Source organism: Panthera onca, chromosome B2, assembly GCF_046562875.1.
Source record: "Panthera onca isolate mPanOnc1 chromosome B2, mPanOnc1 haplotype 2, whole genome shotgun sequence".
In the NCBI taxonomy this organism is placed as follows: Eukaryota; Metazoa; Chordata; class Mammalia; order Carnivora; family Felidae; genus Panthera; species Panthera onca.
In genome coordinates, this window is record NC_138343.1 from 64494891 (window position 1) to 64513716 (window position 18826).

At 35.0% G+C, this 18826-nt stretch overlaps 1 long non-coding RNA gene and 1 pseudogene across 1 annotated transcript in view; one reads left to right on the forward strand and one right to left on the reverse strand.

The window, feature by feature from the left end:
- Positions 1 to 18826, forward strand: part of LOC144616394 (uncharacterized) — a 397874-nt gene that overhangs the window by 222088 nt on the left and 156960 nt on the right. The window lies entirely within an intron of this gene.
- Positions 17497 to 18281, reverse strand: LOC132667268 (large ribosomal subunit protein eL8 pseudogene; annotated as a pseudogene).

Consider the following 18826-nt stretch of genomic DNA (forward strand, 5'->3'; position numbering starts at 1 on the left):
TTCTTTTTTTCACCTTTTAGAATCTTCTGATGTTTGTTTCATATATTTTATCCAGGGCTTTTAGGTATAAGAGGCAGAGAAGAATAAGGTGAAATGTCTACTCCATCTTATCTAGAGCTGGAAATCCTCATAGACAACGAGGATAAATTTATCTCCCATTCAAACATTATTTTATGGCCTTTTAGCTTTCTAGATTTATGAAGTATGAAGTTCTTACAATAATCGTGCTCCTGAACAGAAGGAGCACTTAAGACAGGGTGCTACACTAATGACTTAGATTCTAGCATCTCAGCTCATGCCCAGAGAATTGCACTCTGGTGGCCACAATTCTTTTGTTTCTTTTATACAACGAAGCTCGCTGTCCTATTTTTCTGAATATAGAATAAATCTTTGTTCACTAGAATAAATTTTTTAGATTCCTATTTTATATAAGGCTATAAAATTGCTCCAGATCCCAACTCACAGGCATAAAAAATATTTTTTTTTGTTTTGGTATGTTTCGTTACATTATTTTTAAAATTATTTAAGAATTTTCTTTTAATTCTAACATTTAATGTCTTGATAGCTTTCTCATTTAAACAGCCACAACAAATTTCTGGACTTCACATTTTTTCTTTACCTACCTCCTATCACTTACTTTACCTTCCAACAAAGTTGTCAAAACACTTCAGTCTCCACCTTATCATGTGACACTTGCAAGCTGTTGCTGTCTGGTGCTTTCCATACAACCTGACTTGGACCTCCACAAGGTCACTGATGACCTCCCATTTTCTAAATGTAGTGGGAACTTACCTTGCTTGACCTCTGACCAACATTTGATTACCACTTCACATTTCCTCTTCCCCTTCCTTTTATTTGAAACAAAAGCAACATCTCTATTTTTCCCCCAATGACTTTTTTTAATCTTTCTTTTTCTCTTCTTACTATAGCAAAAATACAAAGTCATAGAAATCATTCCGATCGTGTTTAAGGAAAACTAAAATTTGCTGTCCTTATCAATTCTGTGTATTTCTTCAGAGGACAGCATGGTTAGATTACTGCTTATAGTTTCACCAAATAAAAGCATTATATTTGACATGATAACATTTTCATATATTTACAAATATATTTATAATTCATAGTAATTCTTTTACTGCCCTTTAATAAATCCCCTTTGGACAATGTTAGCCCATGTCTTAAAAAAGTAAAAGAGGGGCCCCGGGGTGACTCAGTTGCGTAAGCGTTGGATTTCAGCTCAGGTCATGATCTCATGGTTTGTGAGTTCGAGCTCTTCATGGCACTCTCTGCTGTCAGCGTAGAGCCTGCTTCAGATCTTCTGTTCCCTCTCTCTCTCTTCCCCTCCCCTGCTCATTCTCTCTCCCCAAAATAAATAAACATTAAAAAAAAAGAAAAGAAAAAAGAATTAAAAAAATCATTCCCCAGTTTTCTGAGTTTCAAAATAGACTTAAAACTTATGTTAGAAAAATAGTTTTGAGAAGAAAAGATTTGAGTTTTGAATTCAAGCTCTTTAAGTGATACATTTTTTCAGTGTTTTCTGCCTCACCCAAATGGTGTCCCATCTATACAGCTGTGCAGTTCAGAAACCCAGAAATCACCTGAGCACCTCATGCCCACATTCCACTCATTAAAGTCCTATCAATCGTATTTCCTAAACATCACTAGGTTATTCTAGTTTTTCTTGTGCACACTACCATCACCATCTTCTAAACTACTAACATCTCTCCTCTGGATTTCTTTCTGTTGTAGATACTATTCTCATATATCTCCACCCAAAACTTACCACTCCCCCATCTATGTGTCTCATCTCAAAATGGCTTCCACATTTGCAGCTAGGATATCCTTGTAGAGTGTACATATTATATTATGGTCTCCTTTAAAACTCTTCAGAAATTTTTCATTGCTCTCATGGAGGAAAAAAAAATGTGAATCATGGTTTACAAAGCCCTACATGTTATGCCCCCATTTTAAGTCTCCAGCTTTCTTTTTCATTTCCAACCACTCATGCTCAGCTTAAGCCAGACTGGCTTCTCAGCTCACTCCCTTCTGGTATGGACAGGACCCCATTAACACTCACTGAATCTTCTTCCTGTGCTTTCTTCAAATGTTTATTCTTAGTTTACCTTTTCTGATTTTTATCATATGATAATTTTTTAAAGTTTTAATTTCCCAAATTCTTATTGCTTTCCTAATTTGTATAAGGATTTCTTATAATTAACAAATATAAAATCATATCGTTCTTAAATAATAATAATTATGTTACCTACTTTACAATATTTATTCTACTTACTTTCCCCCCTCTTGTTAAATTGCATTGGTTAATACTCCTAACAATACTCTGTTCTAGTGGGGAGAGCAGGAATCTCTTCTGATTTTCTAGTGTTGTGTCATCAGCCATCATTCTGACTTTTGATTTTCTCTCCTTTCCAAAAGTGACCCCAGATCCTATTAGCTTTTTTTTTTCCCATGCTAGTTTTACTTCATATGTATCACAAGTAAGTGGGGGTAGAATGCCCCCTTTCTTGAGTGGATCTCTTTTCTTTGATGTGATAAAAAGACAATATTTAAACAAGAAGTATTTTTCACTTAAAGTTCTATAAAATTCCTTTAATAGTTGACTATATTCAATATGGATAATGACAATAATGAACAGTTGATTGCTGTTTATTCAAAATGCTTTATTCTAATTAAAATCTCTCTATAATAAGCACTTTTATACTTAAAAATCTATGTGTGCATTTTAAATGATTTATTCTTAGGGTATATTCTTAGAAATTATGTTCTGTATCAAACACAACATTAAAAAAAAAGACTATTGATAAATATGGCCAAATTCTCCAAATTGCTTCCCAGAAATTTTCTACTAATTAATAATCCCATTAAAATGGGCTTGATTTTCAAGCTTTTCCTGCAGTGAAAGAGGTAAACAGTCCTAGGCTGCTAAGTCAAGCTGGCCGCTCGTACTCAGTGATGGTTTTGCATCTCCTCCCCTGCGCCTCTCTTCACTCTCCCACTGCACACGCATAATGGTGTCCAGAGGTCGGGTATGACTAGGATACCGGCCTCGACTCAGGAAAGCTGTAGACACAGGAGAGTTAGCTGACTCCTGGTACACTAATAACAATATTGGTGTTACTATTTCTATTCCTATTTGCTTTTGGCACAAAAGACAGCCAGTTCTGGAAAAGCTGAACCTGTTTTTCACTGCCAACATGTTCTACTAATGATCACTGCAAAAATGCCAGCTGTAGCTACAAAGGGAAAGATTTCTCCGATTTTCTCGCCTTTAGGGACAGAAAGGGGGGAAAAAGTACTAAATGAATGTGAATTGGAAGCCAGTTACTGAGACATTCTTCTTTCTCTGGCTTCATATCTTCACCCATATCTCCTGTGTTGTACTGCTCAGGATAAAAGTTCCCTATATGCTCTCTAACCAGGTTTTTCTGTTTAAACTGTGGATTATAGCCTCATCACATTCAGCAATAGCGTGGGCTGTATCATTATATTCATATGAAAATAGGAGAGAAGTGCCAGCTTCCCTTCTCCTAAACTACTCTGCTTGCATGCATTCTTTGATATTTCTGAAAGGTTTGCTGGGAGAATCAGTGCTTCAGACAGTCTCCATTTCATTTTCTCTGTTCTCTGGAAGTGGTTCTGATCAAGACCACACTTAGGGAGCACAAATGCTGTTTGAAATTAATAGCCATGACAAAGCAACCACCTCTTTCTTGGAGCATTCTGTGAATGGCAGTGAGGAGGTTAATTCCACTCCAGAGTCCCCAAGGCCACCTGGCCACGATGTTCACATTTATTTCAGCTGTGGTCCTGTCAGGTTGATTACATAGTTAAAACCAAGACTCTTTTGTATAGGTTTCTAGAGCAGTTCAGCTGCTTAGCTGCCTGGAAGCATTAATAACCTAGAATCGGAGTGACAGGAGAGTTCCTGGCCCCAGTTCTCTACTGGGAGCTCCCGCCAATGTCTGTTTGTCTTTGAAAGAGCAGCTCAAAAATGTGAAATTTACTCATACCATTTCTTCTTCAATAATAAATACATGTACTGCTCAGTGACGGCTTACTCTTTTCTAGAGGACTTACATAAATGATCTTCAGTTCTTGCAACCTTGCTAGCTAGCTCTTTGTTTTTTTGTTTTTGAGGTGAGGAAAGCACGGCTCAGAGACTTTAAGGGGTTCTACAAGGCCACATAGCTAAAACTGACAAAGCCAAGATCTGATTTAGGATCACCTGGCACCATAAGGTGGGCTCTTCCTCCCAGGAAACACTCTCCCACAGTCTTCATTAGCGGCTTTGGTGAGAGCAGTGAGTGCATCCTGTCCAGTATTAACAATCAACAGGATAGAGGGAAGCACAGTGAGCCAGGGTTCAGAGAAAGGCAACTGAGTATGTTAGCGCTGGGAAAGAGACATGGTATTTAAATTTAAGTAGAGATTGTAACATGAGATAAGGTAAGCCTACTATTAGTACTTCATAGCAAAGATCTAAACTGCTTGCTTCAGCTTCTGCATTGGCTCAGCAACTTTCACGCCTCTCTCATTCTGTTCCACACTGGGAATGATTTAGGGCCCTCAACAGACTGTGCCAACCAGATTATGTTATCCCTCCACTTACACACGTTTAATGATTTTTCATCACCTTAAGAATTAATTCCAAACTCTTCAAAGTGGCAAATTGAGTTCTTACCTTTCACTTCTCCCCATTTATTTCTCCATCCTATCTTTTTCTAGCCATATGAATCATTTGGAGTTCCCTTGAACAAACCTTCTTTGCCTATGTCTCTAAGACACTGTATCAGCTGTTGCTCCTGGCAGGAAAGTCCTCCCTCACCAAATTCTTCCTACACTCCCACTTCTGTTTTCCATAACACAGTAACTTAAGAATCATCAACTTTCAGAAGCCCTCCCTGACTGATCATCCTGACTGAGCAGCACACAGCATGCTGAGATGTGATTTGGTTTACTTGAATTCTCTTGGTCTAGACCTTGGACTCTTTGGGAATGTGTATTGCCTAGGAGCACATATTAAGCTGTTAATAAATACTGAACACAAGGAATCAGGCAAAGGTTGAGTGATCTAATACCTAGATTCTTATCTTCCTTGATTAGAAGAGTCAGGAAAGACTTCTGGATTACCACTTTTTCTGCAAAGGGATAATTAATTTTGAATCAGTTCAAACTCAAGTATTTATTGAGCTTTTACTGCAAAGTCTTCTTGGAGTCCTTTATCTCCAGTAAATAAAAATTGTACTGTTCATCAAAAAAATAGGGCTTCGATAGACAAGGTTACAAGCTAAAATTTTTGAAATGAGAATTTGCTTCAAATAATGTGAAACATGTATTGTTACCAAATTGATGATATTCAGCAGTTTATGACATAAACTAAAGCCCTGATTCAGTTTGTAGGCTGATATTTGCTGTGACACCAGGTTCAAGGAGTGAATTCTCATGTCCTCTGGAGGACTTAAACAATGAAAGTCAAATTCTCCTTACAATATATCTTCATATGAGACACACCTTTGAAAATAATATAGTTTAGTTGGCTTCAGATATGTTCTTTTTAAAATATTTTTCATCTATATGAAGTTAGAGAAAGTAAAAAATAAGGTTGGTTTAATGAAAAAAATTTGGTAGAACCTGAAATTAGCATGTACATAATTCAAAAAGCCTTATCATGGGCAATACTCTTGTGTCCTGTCATAGGTTTAGTTTACATGATTTAAAAATGTAGGTGTCACTGTATTATTTTATACATAAATATCAAATAGAAGTGGATGAAGTACAGGATTGGACTCCAAGAAGAAGTCTGGATTTTCAGTTCAAATACTTCCACAGACTCTGTGATCCACAAATGGAATGAGGTATAGACTCCACAGGTAAAGATAATGGCAGGAATAGAGAATGTTTCTTACACACTCATGGAGAATCTGTTCACTCTCCTAATTCACAATGTCCTTTTCTTTTTTTTTTTTTTTTTTTTTTTTTTTTTAATATATGAAATTTACTGTCAAATTGGTTTCCATACAACACCCAGTGCTCATCCCAAAAGGTGCCCTCCTCAATACCCATCACCCACCCTGCCCTCCCTCCCACCCTGCCCTCCCCCCACCCCCCATCAACCCTCAGTTTGTTCTCAGTTTTTAACAGTCTCTTATGCTTTGGCTCTCTCCCACTCTAGCCTCTTTTTTTTTTTTTTTTTTTTCCTTCCCCTCCCCCATGGGTTTCTGTTATGTTTCTCAGGATCCACATAAGAGTGAAACCATATGGTATCTGTCTTTCTCTGTATGGCTTATTTCACTTAGCATCACACTCTCCAGTTCCATCCATGTTGCTACAAAAGGCCATATTTCATTTTTTCTCATTGCCACGTAGTATTCCATTGTGTATATAAACCACAATTTCTTTATCCATTCATCAGTTGATGGACATTTAGGCTCTTTCCATAATTTGGCTATTGTTGAGAGTGCCGCTATAAACATTGGGGTACAGGTGCCCCTATGCATCAGTACTCCTGTATCCCTTGGGTAAATTCCTAGCAGTGCTATTGCTGGGTCATAGGGTAGGTCTATTTTTAATTTTCTGAGGAACCTCCACACTGCTTTCCAGAGCGGCTGCACCAATTTGCATTCCCACCAACAGTGCAAGAGGGTTCCTGTTTCTCCACATCCTCTCCAGCATCTGTAGTCTCCTGATTTCTTCATTTTGGCCACTCTCACAATGTCCTTTTCTTTAGGACAGTACTTTAACTCCTTGATGCAGAAAAGAATTAAGAGTATTATACACACATTTTTCATTTTCAGAATAAATTTTCAGATGTTAACCAACTAAACTAAATATGTATAGATTATTTTTTACATGTATTTCACATTTGCAAGTTAAAAAAAATGAATCTTGAGAAAGAGCAAAGCTGGAGGCATTATGATTCCAGCTTTTGAAATATACTACAAACCTGTAGTAATCAAAAGAGTATGGTACCAGCACAAAAACAGACACATAGACCAATGGTACAGCATAGAGAGCCCAAAAATAAACCTACACTTGTAAGGTCAATTAATCTTTGACAAAGATGGCAAGAATGTCAATGGGAAAAAGTCGCTCCAACAAATGGTACTGAGGAAAATAGCTACATGCAAAATAATGAAACTGGACCACTTTCTTTCATCATACACAAAAATAAACTCAAAATAGATTAAGAATCTACATGTGAGACCTGAAAGCATAAAACTCCTGGAAGTTTTTTATGTTGGCTTTAGAAACTTTTTCTAGATGTATCTCCTCAGGCAAAGGAAATAAAAGCAAAAATAAACTGTTGTGACTATATCAAAATAAAAGGTTTTTGCACAGTGACAAAATGATAAAGCAACTTACTGAATGGGAGAAGATAATTTGCAAATGGTATATCTGATAAGGGGATAATATCCAAAATATATAAAGAACTTATACAACTCAACACAAAAAACCCACAAATAATCTGATTAAAAAATGGGCAGAACACTCAGACATTTTCCTAAGGAAGACATACAGATGACCAACAGACACATGAAAAAAATGCTCCACATCAATAATAATCAGGGAAATGTAAATCAAAACCACAATGAGATATCACCTAACACTTGTCAGAATGGCTGGAATCAAAGAGAGAAGAAATAACAGGTGTTAGCGAGGATGTAGAGAAAAAGGAACCTTCATGCACTGTTGGTGGGAAGGAAAATTTGTACAGCCACAAATTTCCAAAATTTGTACTGTGGAAAACAGTATGGAGTTTCTTCAAAAAATTAAAAATAGAATTAACATATGATCCAGTCATTCCACTACTGGGTATTTACCTGAAGAAAATGAAAACACTATTTTTTAAATTTACTTATTTATTTTGAGAGACAGAGAGAGGCAGAGACAGAGGGAGAAAGCAAGAATTCCAAACAGGCTCCACACTGTCAGCACAGAGCCCCATGTGGGGCCCAAACTCACAAAAAATGTGTTCGTGACCTGAGCCAAACAATGAGATGATGACCTGAGCCAAAAACAAGAGTAGGACTCTTAACCAAATGAGCCACCCAGGTGCCTTAAAACACTAATTTGATAAGATATATGCACCCCTATATTTACTTCATCAGTATTTAAAATAACTAAGATGTGAAAGCACTTGAAGTGTCCATCAACAGATAAATGGGTAAAGAAGATGGGGTATTTACATACACACACACACACACACACACACACACACACACACACACACACCGGAGTGTTTCTCAACCAAAGAAAAGAATGAGATCTTGCCATTTACAAAGACATGGGTGCACCTAGAGAATATAACACTAAGTAAACTAAGTCAAAGACATATACCATATTATTTCATTCATATGTATAATTTAAGAAACAAAACAAATGAACAAACAGAAAAAAGAGACAAACAAAAAAAACACGCTCTTAAATACAGAGTACAATCTGGTGGTTGCTGGAGGGGAAGCGGGTGGGAAGATGGGTGAAATAGGTGAAGGGGATTAAGAGTACACTTACCATGATGAGCACTAAGTAATATATAAATTGTTAAATCATTATATTGTACACCTGAAACTAATATAACACTATATGCTAATTATACTTACATTTTAAAAAATAGGGAAGAGTAAACTATAAAAAAATAAGAAGTAAAACAAACAACAATAATAAACTGAGTAGAGTTGATCAGTATAATCAAAGAATAAGCAAACTTTACTATAGGTAAAGAGCTTCTTTATCAATGGTTTAACCCATGTTTCTCAGTCTTTTGAAAAAAACCATTGGCCTACTTGACTAGCAAGACTTTATAGAGATTCACTTTCTACAGTTTGCACTGAGTTCAAACTCATATGATTTCTTTACCAATATAACAGTATATAATTAGATATGCTTCTCAAGTTGCATAGCACCCTCCCTCTACTTCTTTGAAAATCACATGTCAGCTTTTGTAATACACAGAAATTTACCCACCACTTAGCCAATCACCAGACTTCAAAAGATATGTTTTAGATGAGAAATACTTTGATGAGGTCAGCTTCTACCCAGAGTCATGATGCAGTCCTGGTCAAATGGTTTATTAAGGGAGGGGCTGCATGGAGTGACTGACACTCAGGAAGGAACTCATGATGTATAAGTCCACTTACTCAAACGGAACAGAACATAAATGCAAAATTGGGAAAGCACCTGTTGTTCAATTTTAGTTTCATCTTTTTCCTTGAACTTCAAGAATTTTACTTTGTCTCTCTGCATGCATACATAAAAATATTGTCTCCATATAAACCTTCACTTCTAAATATCACAAAACTATCTATTGTTATGTTTTTAAAAATAAAGTATTAAAAAGCCTTCATGATATGTACTTGAATTTAGTTACATGACATTAAGCATTAGACAGCTAACAATCCTGATTAAATATTTGAAATTTGAAAAGATGAATATTCTAGCCTTTTTTACCCTTGGGGGTTTTTAATTTGGTTATCTGTTTACTGTTTCATTAGGTGAGCCATGTAATCAGAGACCCATAGTAGCTATAGAAATTACTAAGTTTAATGATTCAGGAATTCCCCTGAAGTGAAAATAATAACTAAACTGAACAATCTAAATTGATTAGTTTTACTTGTATCCAAACAGCTCTTGAGACCATAATATTAAACCTATCACTTCAGTATTTTCCATAAATTCATTTCATGTATATCCCAGGATCTAAAAGCAATTCTGCAAATGCAGTTTAGCATTTCATTTTTTAAAAAAGTGCTTTTGGCTTGTCCTTTTAGAGACTTTTATCTTTTATAATGTAAAATCATTAGGTCAGGGCCATCTCTCTGATTCCTGAATTATACACTGAAGCACTGTACACATTGTACAGATGTCTGTCAATGAGTCCATTCTGGCCATCTTATGAAGAATTAAGCTGTTAGGCATTATGAAGGATATAAATGGGTGAAGCAGAAAATCTGTCCTTGGGGAGCATACACTCTGTGATTTTTGAGAAGATAACATATCAAATAATTAGTTTTGAAAAATATGTGGCAGGTTGGGGTGATTAAAATATAAAATATAATTTATATATTCAAAAGAATATTGTCATTCAAAGGCCATTTTGGCAAACTATCCATTAAGTCTGTTGATACTGCCTCAGTATGATAATTTTAGAATGCTGTCATTTGGATTTGCTTCTTAGTGAGTTACAAAGCCACATAAGAATACCTGTTTCTTACTAGCACTTTTTTTTAAAACATGAAGATACTATTGGCCAGTTTGATTGATCTAACTTTTGATTCACTTAACTGTATTAAAATTACATTTCTCAGCCTGAAAATGTTAAAATTATACATATATGCTCAAGCATCTGAGAACAATTCCAATAAAGCCATTACCAATATGGAGTTATCTTAATATAAATGTATGATTTTTAAGATAGAAATTTTGAAGGAAGGTATACTAATGTCTTCTAGTATATCTGTTTAATATGTATGTATAATATTTACATTAAATGTGTGTATATATTTATATAATATACCTATACTTGTATGATAAAGTACAATACTATAGGATTTCATAGGAAGGGGATCTGGATAACAGAAGGAAGGGACAGGACATTTCTTATAGAGAAGAAGAAAAAAGAAAAAAAAGAAAATAGTGGAAAGAACGAAATGACATATCCAACCACAGAGAGGAGACCAGTGAACTCTTCAAAAGATGATTGGAAATTGATGGTAACATATTTGATACAGAAGGTAAAAGGAGTGGGAAAAAAAATCAAACAACTGAAAGTTTTCTAGCTTGGGCTATTATGCCCATAACAGAATGAGAGGTATTGACTCCAAAATAAAGATAGTGATTTTGTATTTAGAAACATTGAATAACGTAATTTGAAAACTATAAAAGACTTTAATTATTACCTAGTTAGAGCATGTACGCTCTCTCTCTCTCTGTCTGTTTCCCTTTCCCTTTATTAGAAAACAGATAAAGAAGTTATTCAACCAAAATCTGAAGACAGCCAAGAGAGACAGAAGTCAACACTTGATATTTCCTCTTTGGAATAGGAGTATACCTTTCAGAAGAGAGTAAATATTCTAGTAGTGGGAGTGGTGATTTGAGATAAAAAGCCGGATGGGAGAAGTTTGCCTGTATTCATATGTGAAGGTAGAAACTTAGAATGTAGGACTTTCATAGGGTAGGAGATTGAATAACTAGGCAGAGCAGAAGCCCAGAACACTGCTACATCTACTAGAGAAGAAGGTGGAAGCCATGAAGTCAGATAAGGAAATTTATTATCTTAAAGTAAGAAAAAAGGTTAAAAATTAAAATGTATATACATTTATTTTATAATACTAAAAAATGAAAACACTAAAGCAATAATAACTCTATAATATTAAGGAAACGTAATTTATGGTTTTAAAACTGGAAAAATCTCTGGGCCCAGATTGTTTGACTGGTGAATTCTATCAAATTTTTAAAAAGTAATTAGCACCAATTCTACACAATCTGTTTCAGGAAACAGAAGAGAAGAGAACACTTCTCAACTCAACTTATGATGCTAGCATTAGCCTAACATCAAAACCAGACAAACAGTACAAAAAAAGAAAACTATAGATCCATGTCCCTTATGAATGGAGGTAAAAGTTCTTAAATTATTAACAAATAGAATCCAGCAACATATGGTATCTAATATTAATTTAAATTAATATTAAAATAAATTAAATTAATAAATTAATATTTAAATTAATATTAATTTATTATTCATTTATTTACTATTAATAAATTATTAATTATTTAAATATCAATAATTTAATATTAAATAATTTGTAATAAGAATTATTCAATGTAAACAAGAGGGGTTTATTCCAGGTATGTAAGACTGGTTCAATATTTAAGAATCAGCCAGTGTAATCTATCATATAAACAGGCTAAAGAAGAAAAGTCATATGATCATATCAATCAATGCAGTAAAAGCATTTGACAAAATTCACCACATATTCATGACAAAATTCTCAGTAAAAAAACAAAGAAAAGCAAAGCATAGAGGAGAATTTCTTCATCTTGATAAAGAATATCTATAAAAAAAATAAAACCCTACAGCTAAATTATACTTCATGGTGTGACGGGATGCTTTCCCTCTAAAAGCAGGAAGAAGGTAAGATGTTCATATTACCACACTCATTCAACATAATAATGGAAGCTCTGGTCAGTGCAATAAGGCAAGAAAATTAAATAAAGAACATACAAATCACAAAAAAAAAAAGAAACAAAACTATTCTTGTTTGCAGATGACATGATTATCTACATAGGAAACCCCAAAGAATGTACAAAAAGCTTCTAAATTGTGGTTGTAAGCTTTAAAATTCATATAGGTATATAAAGAACCCAGAATACTTGAAACAATCTTGAAAAAGACAGTGTTGGAGGACTCACAATTTCCATTTAAAAACTTATAAAGTAGGGGCACCTGGGTGGCTCAGTCAGTTAAGCATCCGACTTAGGTCATGAGTCGGGACTTTGAGCCCCACGTTCAGCTCTGTGCTGACAGAGCCTGGAACCTCTCTGCCCCTTCCCTACTTATGCTCTGTCTCTCTCTAAAATAAAATAAAGCAAAACAAAAATTTTAAAAAACTTATTATAAAGCTAAAACAATCAAGCCAGTGTGGTACTAACATAAATACACAAATATAGTCAACAGAATAGAATTTAGAGTCAAGAAATAAACCTTTACATTTATAGCCAATTGATTTTCAACAAGAGTGTCAATATAATTGAATGGGAAAAGAATAGTCTTTTCAACAGTGGTGTTGGAACAATTGAATTACATATACCAAAGATTGAATTTGGACCCCTACCTTACCCTTACCTCATCATATACAAAAATGAACTCAAAATTGATCATAGTCCTAAATGTAGGAGATCAAGCTATCTGTGGAAAGCATAGGAATAAATCTTTGTGACCTTGGATTAAGCAATGGTTTCATAGATATTATACCAATTTACAATGACAAAAAGTAGATATATTGGAATTCATCAAAATTAAAACATTTGTGATTCAAAGGATATTATCAAGTAATTGAAAAGATAACCCACAGAATGGGAGAAAATATTTGTATATATCTGGTAAGGAACTGGTATTCAGTATACATAAAGAATCCTCACGTTTCACCAATGAAATGTTAATAATCCAACTAAAACTGAGAAAGATGTTTGAATAGACATCTCTCCAAAGAAGGTACTATATAACTGGCCAAGAAACAAATTAAGTTTCTTAATATCATTAGTTTTTAGGGAAAAGCAAATAAAAGCCACAATGAGATACCACTTCACACTCACTAGGAAGACTGCAATAAAAAGGATGGACCATAACAATTATTGACAAATATCTGGAGAAATTGCAACCCCCATACATCATTTGTGGGAATGGAAAATGGTGGAGCCACTTTAGAAAATAATTTGGCAGTTCTTCAAAAAGTGAAACAAAGTTACTGTAGAACCAGCACTTTCACTTCTACGTATATCTCCAAGAGAATTAAAAACACATGCCCACACAAAAACTTGTACACAAATGTTCATAGTAACATTATTTATGATAGCCAAATGTGGAAGTAACCCAAATGTCCACCAATTAATGAATGGATAAACAAAATGTAATATATCCATACACTGGAATACTATTTGGGTATGAAAATGAAGTGCTAATACAAGCTACAATGTGGATTAATCATGAAATATTATGCTAAGTCAAAACAGTCACACACAAAAAGCCTCAAATTGTATATATATATTTTTTATTTTAAATGTCCAGAATAGGCAAATCTATAAGATGGAGAGTAGATTAGCAGTTGCTAGAGGCTGTAGGAAAGAAAAGATGTGAAGGGACTGCTAATTGAGGTGGGCTTTCATTTTGGGGTGATGAAATGTTCTAGAATTGCAGAGTTGTATTTAATGTACAACTGTATAAATATACTAAAAATCATTGAATTGGACAATTTAAAAGGGTGAAATTTATGACACGTGAATTATATATCTCGGTAAAAGTTTCATTAAAACAATAATAAACTTAGTCATAGCCTTTAAAGATTGTCAAATTAAAAATGTTTATGTAAAATCATACATTAATTAGAAGACTAACATGAGCTGCCTGTGATGTACACCCTTCTCCACAACTAATCTTTGCACATTGGAGAAAAAGCATGGGCTGTTGAATTAGATAAGTGAAAGCTTTATACAAAGAGACATTAAGGAATACCAAGGTCTATTTATATTTATCAAACAATTGCTGATTTTAGTTTCAAAAACCTTATAGTAAAATAAGCACATCATAAATTTGGAATACCTCATAATATAATAAGATTTCCAATTTTCAAATTAACAGTAAACTAATTATAAAACATCCTGAACAATATGAATATCCTATCTTTGTAAAATCAGTGGGAATCTGGTAAGTCAATACATACATACTTTCATTATATCAAATTTTCATTTAAGAACTTTGAATATCTTTTTGGCAAGGACAGACTCAGAGAGTTATGAAAGTTTGTTAACATATAAACAATGTACAGATGTTAGGAAAAATACATACGTCTTCTCCAAATTAGATAAATCAGTCTTGCTTCATGAAGGAGCCTTGCGCTGTAGTGATTGTATTTCTCATGTTGATAATTGTATTGATAGTTTATAATAACGAGAACAAGCCTTCTGTGTTGTTCTTGATCTTTGCTTTTACTGTTGTTAATTTGTTTTGTTGTCCATTATGTGGAAATGAAGAGGAAGGAAGGGACTAGAATAATTTAGTTGGTCAATACTTTGTTTTGTTGCCACAAGCTTCCTATTTTGGATGTCAAGAGAGATCCCTCTGCCTCCATCTTTATTGGCCTCACCTATGTAACTAGGTCCTCATTTTGTTTATTCTTTTTAGTGTTGAAATCCTTCCTGGGTAGCAAGACCTGCTCCTCACATCTTGATTAACTCTCACAAAGTTGTTGTTCTGGGAGGGTGGACCTTTTTAGGAACTGGTCTCTTGCCCACCACTCCCAGTGAATTATCCATCTGCTAATTGCTTCCATCTGCTATTTGACCCCTGATAAACATGAATGAACCTTGAAAACATTACGCTGAGTGGAATAAGCCTGTTTTACAAGACCAAATAGTATGATTTTGTTTATATGAAATGTCTTTAATAGGCAAACCTATAGAACAGGAAGTAGATGAGTACTTGCTTAGGTCTGCAGGGATGAGGATACAAGAGAGTGGTGGCTACAAGATAAGGAGTTTCTTTTCTGAGATAATGAAAATGTTTTACAATCGACTATGGGAATGATTTTACATGCCTGTGAATATACAAAAAGCCATTAAATAATATACTTTAAATGTGGTGTGTGAATTTTCTATGTGAATTACATCTCAATAAGGCAGTAGTTAAAAAAGAACAAGCAAAACTGAAAAAAAAATATTGATCTCTGTTGGAAACAAGTCTAAATTTACAACATCGCTGAGTAACATTCCTGGTAGCTCCTTGCATCTTTGTTTTCCTTCCATGCCCGCCCCACCACACATGCACACACACACACACACACACACACACACACACCCTGAGCTACTTCAGTTTCTCTATTCTTCCTTATTCTCTATTCTTCCTTATTCTTCCAGTTTCCTCCCTTTCCTTCTGATCCACTGTTTCACGGGTCCTAGTATACCTGGTAGTTGAGTTTTCCAAGTATTCCTTGGTTTGAGATGTTGTCCACACTCTTCCCAGTGTTCTCTATAAATTGCACAATGTCTAGTCACATTTAAGGCTGTCATAGCTGAGACTATTTTACTTCATGATAAAAGTAGTATGTTTATTGGACCTTAACAGGCTTACTCCATCCAGAGTTGTGGAGAAAGGTTTATACTACAGTAGCAAAAGACAAGATATGGGAACGCCTTTGCAGTTTTTAAGAAAATAAAGTAACTTTGCTCCAGCAGGGTTTGGGTGAATTGGACACTAGAAAAGCAAGAAGGGACAAAAGTGTGGGGGAAGACTTGTATCCCATGCTGAGAAATGTGGGAAGGGGATAACCATTAGGCAGCGGGGAATCTCTGAGTGTTTGATAATGGTCAAATACTAGAAGATTTTTTTGTATCTGTATTATTTCAGTGCTTTTTGATACTTTCTAAATCTATTCTCAATTTGTAGCATATGGTCACACAAAACTAATTTTCTTCCCTTGAAATGATCATTTCATGTTTTAAAACCATCATTAATTTAATTTTATACAACTCTAATGGTTATCATGAGTCACGTTCGTTATCATCATTATTATTATGTAATTTTGGGGTTAAATATTAACTAGGCTTTTAAATTTCTAGCTAAATATTTTATCGCAGACCCTTTGATTTCATGCTAGTTGTTTTGTATCCATGACTGAACAACATGAATGTTTTCAAATTTTTGGCACAAAGGCTGCATAATTTAGAGATAAAGAGCTTCTTTAAAAATTAAAAAAAAATGACAATCTATAAACATAAAATTGCTAAATGAAACTAATACAAAACTCTTAGGAATCACAGTGATCAAATTGTGAGATTGATTAATTTGCAAATCATAGAATATAAGCAAGGTAACTTTTAGTCATGGGCTCTCTGTCATATTTCTCCTGACACAATTTTAATAAGATTCAGACAGGATCCAGAGAATCAGTTTTGATCCCTGCCACTCTATTTTCCCTTCAGCCCATTTAGATAATTATTAATTTAGCTATGCTAATCATCATCACTCTATTTATGAGCAGTCTCTAGAACATTCTCAGATGCAAGTGATTTCTACTTCTCCTTAAGTCCTAGATGTTTTCATTGTCACTCACTTTTTCTTCCTACTTAGTGTCTAGTACATATCATATGTACACCTTATATCCTTAATTATTGATAAGTATTATTGATACTTCAAGCCCTAATCATATTTTTCTCCATCCCCCCATTGTGCTTAGCAGAGCATCAGCAAAGAGTAGGCACTCAAGTGTCTTTGAACAAATGAATGATATATTTTTCTCATTATCTTCTTTTAAGCTTCTCTCTCATAGCAATTTCTCCTTTCAGCTGTGCACTGAGACCCCTTTAGCAATTATTAGCATCCATTATATCTCAATGTAAATTATCAAATATCTATTTTGAAAAGGCACTCTATTAAGAGGCTAAGAGATGGACAGATAGAAAAGACCCTCAAGGAGACTATATATTGATGATATATATGTTGGTAATAGTAGATTATATATAATCTTTCAAAAACCAAAGATGATGAAATTAGAGATTGCCATAGATATGTTTTACACATCTTTGTTACTAATTTTTAAAAATTGAACTAAAATAAATTTTCAAAGAATGACTGGAGCCCATCTATTTCAGATAAGCAATCTGGATTTGTCTGTTTTTATAAAAAGAATGTGTCTTTTTTGTGCTATTTTGACTTTTTTTGAAAGAGAACTTTTTGTAACTTTTATGTACAGAAAATTCAACAGCTTATGCTTAGCCCAATTTTGTGGCCAGTTCTTTAGCCTTTTCCAACTTGGCAATGTGAGCCACTGCCTGTGGACCTAGGATATTGCGTCCCCAGTGACCGCATATCTCATCATATCTGTCAGTGTAATTGGTCCTGATAGCTTCCACCTGCTTAGCCAGAACTACAGCTCTTTTGTCTTCCGAGTTAACCTGTGTGAAGGTGAGAGTAGTGCAGGTCTTCCTGTGGACCAGATGTCCTAGCTTGGCCTCCTTTCCCTTGATAATGCAGTAGGGAACCCCCATCTTACGACACAGGGCACACAGGAGACAACCACCTCAGTGGGATCCACATCATGTGCAATCACCGCCAGCCGAGCTTTCTTGTTTTCCACCAAGACGGTGACAGTATTAGCCCCAGCTTGAAGGACAGGTGACCTCTTAGAGGGCCATCACCTTTGCTGGCAGCTTTCTACTCAGCCTGGAGCAACAATCTTTGCTTCTTATTTGTCTCTGGTCTGTATCTGTGGGCCAGCTTAAGCAGTTGAGTGGCTGCTTGGTGGTCCCAGGCCTGGGTGAACTGGTTAATTATGGGAGGCACTTTTAGACATTTATAGAGAATATCCCTTTGCCACTGCAGCCTGATTGGTGACAAAGCGGATGAGGTCCCTTTTGGGCTGGATATCCTGTCTAATACCAAAATTCTTGGGCCTTTTCTCAAATAGGGGATTGTCCACCTTCTTGGCCTCCTGCTTCCTCATGTCAGCAGGAACAGGGTTGACCATCTTGTTCTTAACCTTCTTTCCTTTCAGCATCTTGGATGACTGGAGCTGTGCTTTGATTTTTAAAAATTTTTCTTACTTGACTATAGTTAACATGCAGTGTTACACTAGTTTCAGGTGTATTACAACTTGGCGATTTGACAAATTCATACACCGTGCTATGTTCACCACAAGTATAGCTACCATCTGTCCCATTACATTGCTATTACAATATCATTGACTGTATTCCTTATGCTCTGCTTTTTATTCCTGTGACTTGCTCATTCTATAACCGGAAGCCTGTATCTCCCTTTCCCCTGTACCCATTTTGCCCCCACCCACCCTACACTCCTCCCCTCTGGCCACCATCAGTTTGTTCTCTGCATTTATAGTTCTGATTTTGTTTGTTTATTCTTTTTTTTTTTTTAGATTCCATTTGTGAGTGGAATCATATGGTATTTGTGCCCCTTTCAACTGATACATTAACAGATGGGTTCCTTTCACTTAGGGTCACAGATCAAACTTATTCATCTTGTCTTTCTCTAATCAAAATTATGGTTTGGTTGACAATTTAAGAAACTATTTTTTAAAGTTGTTTA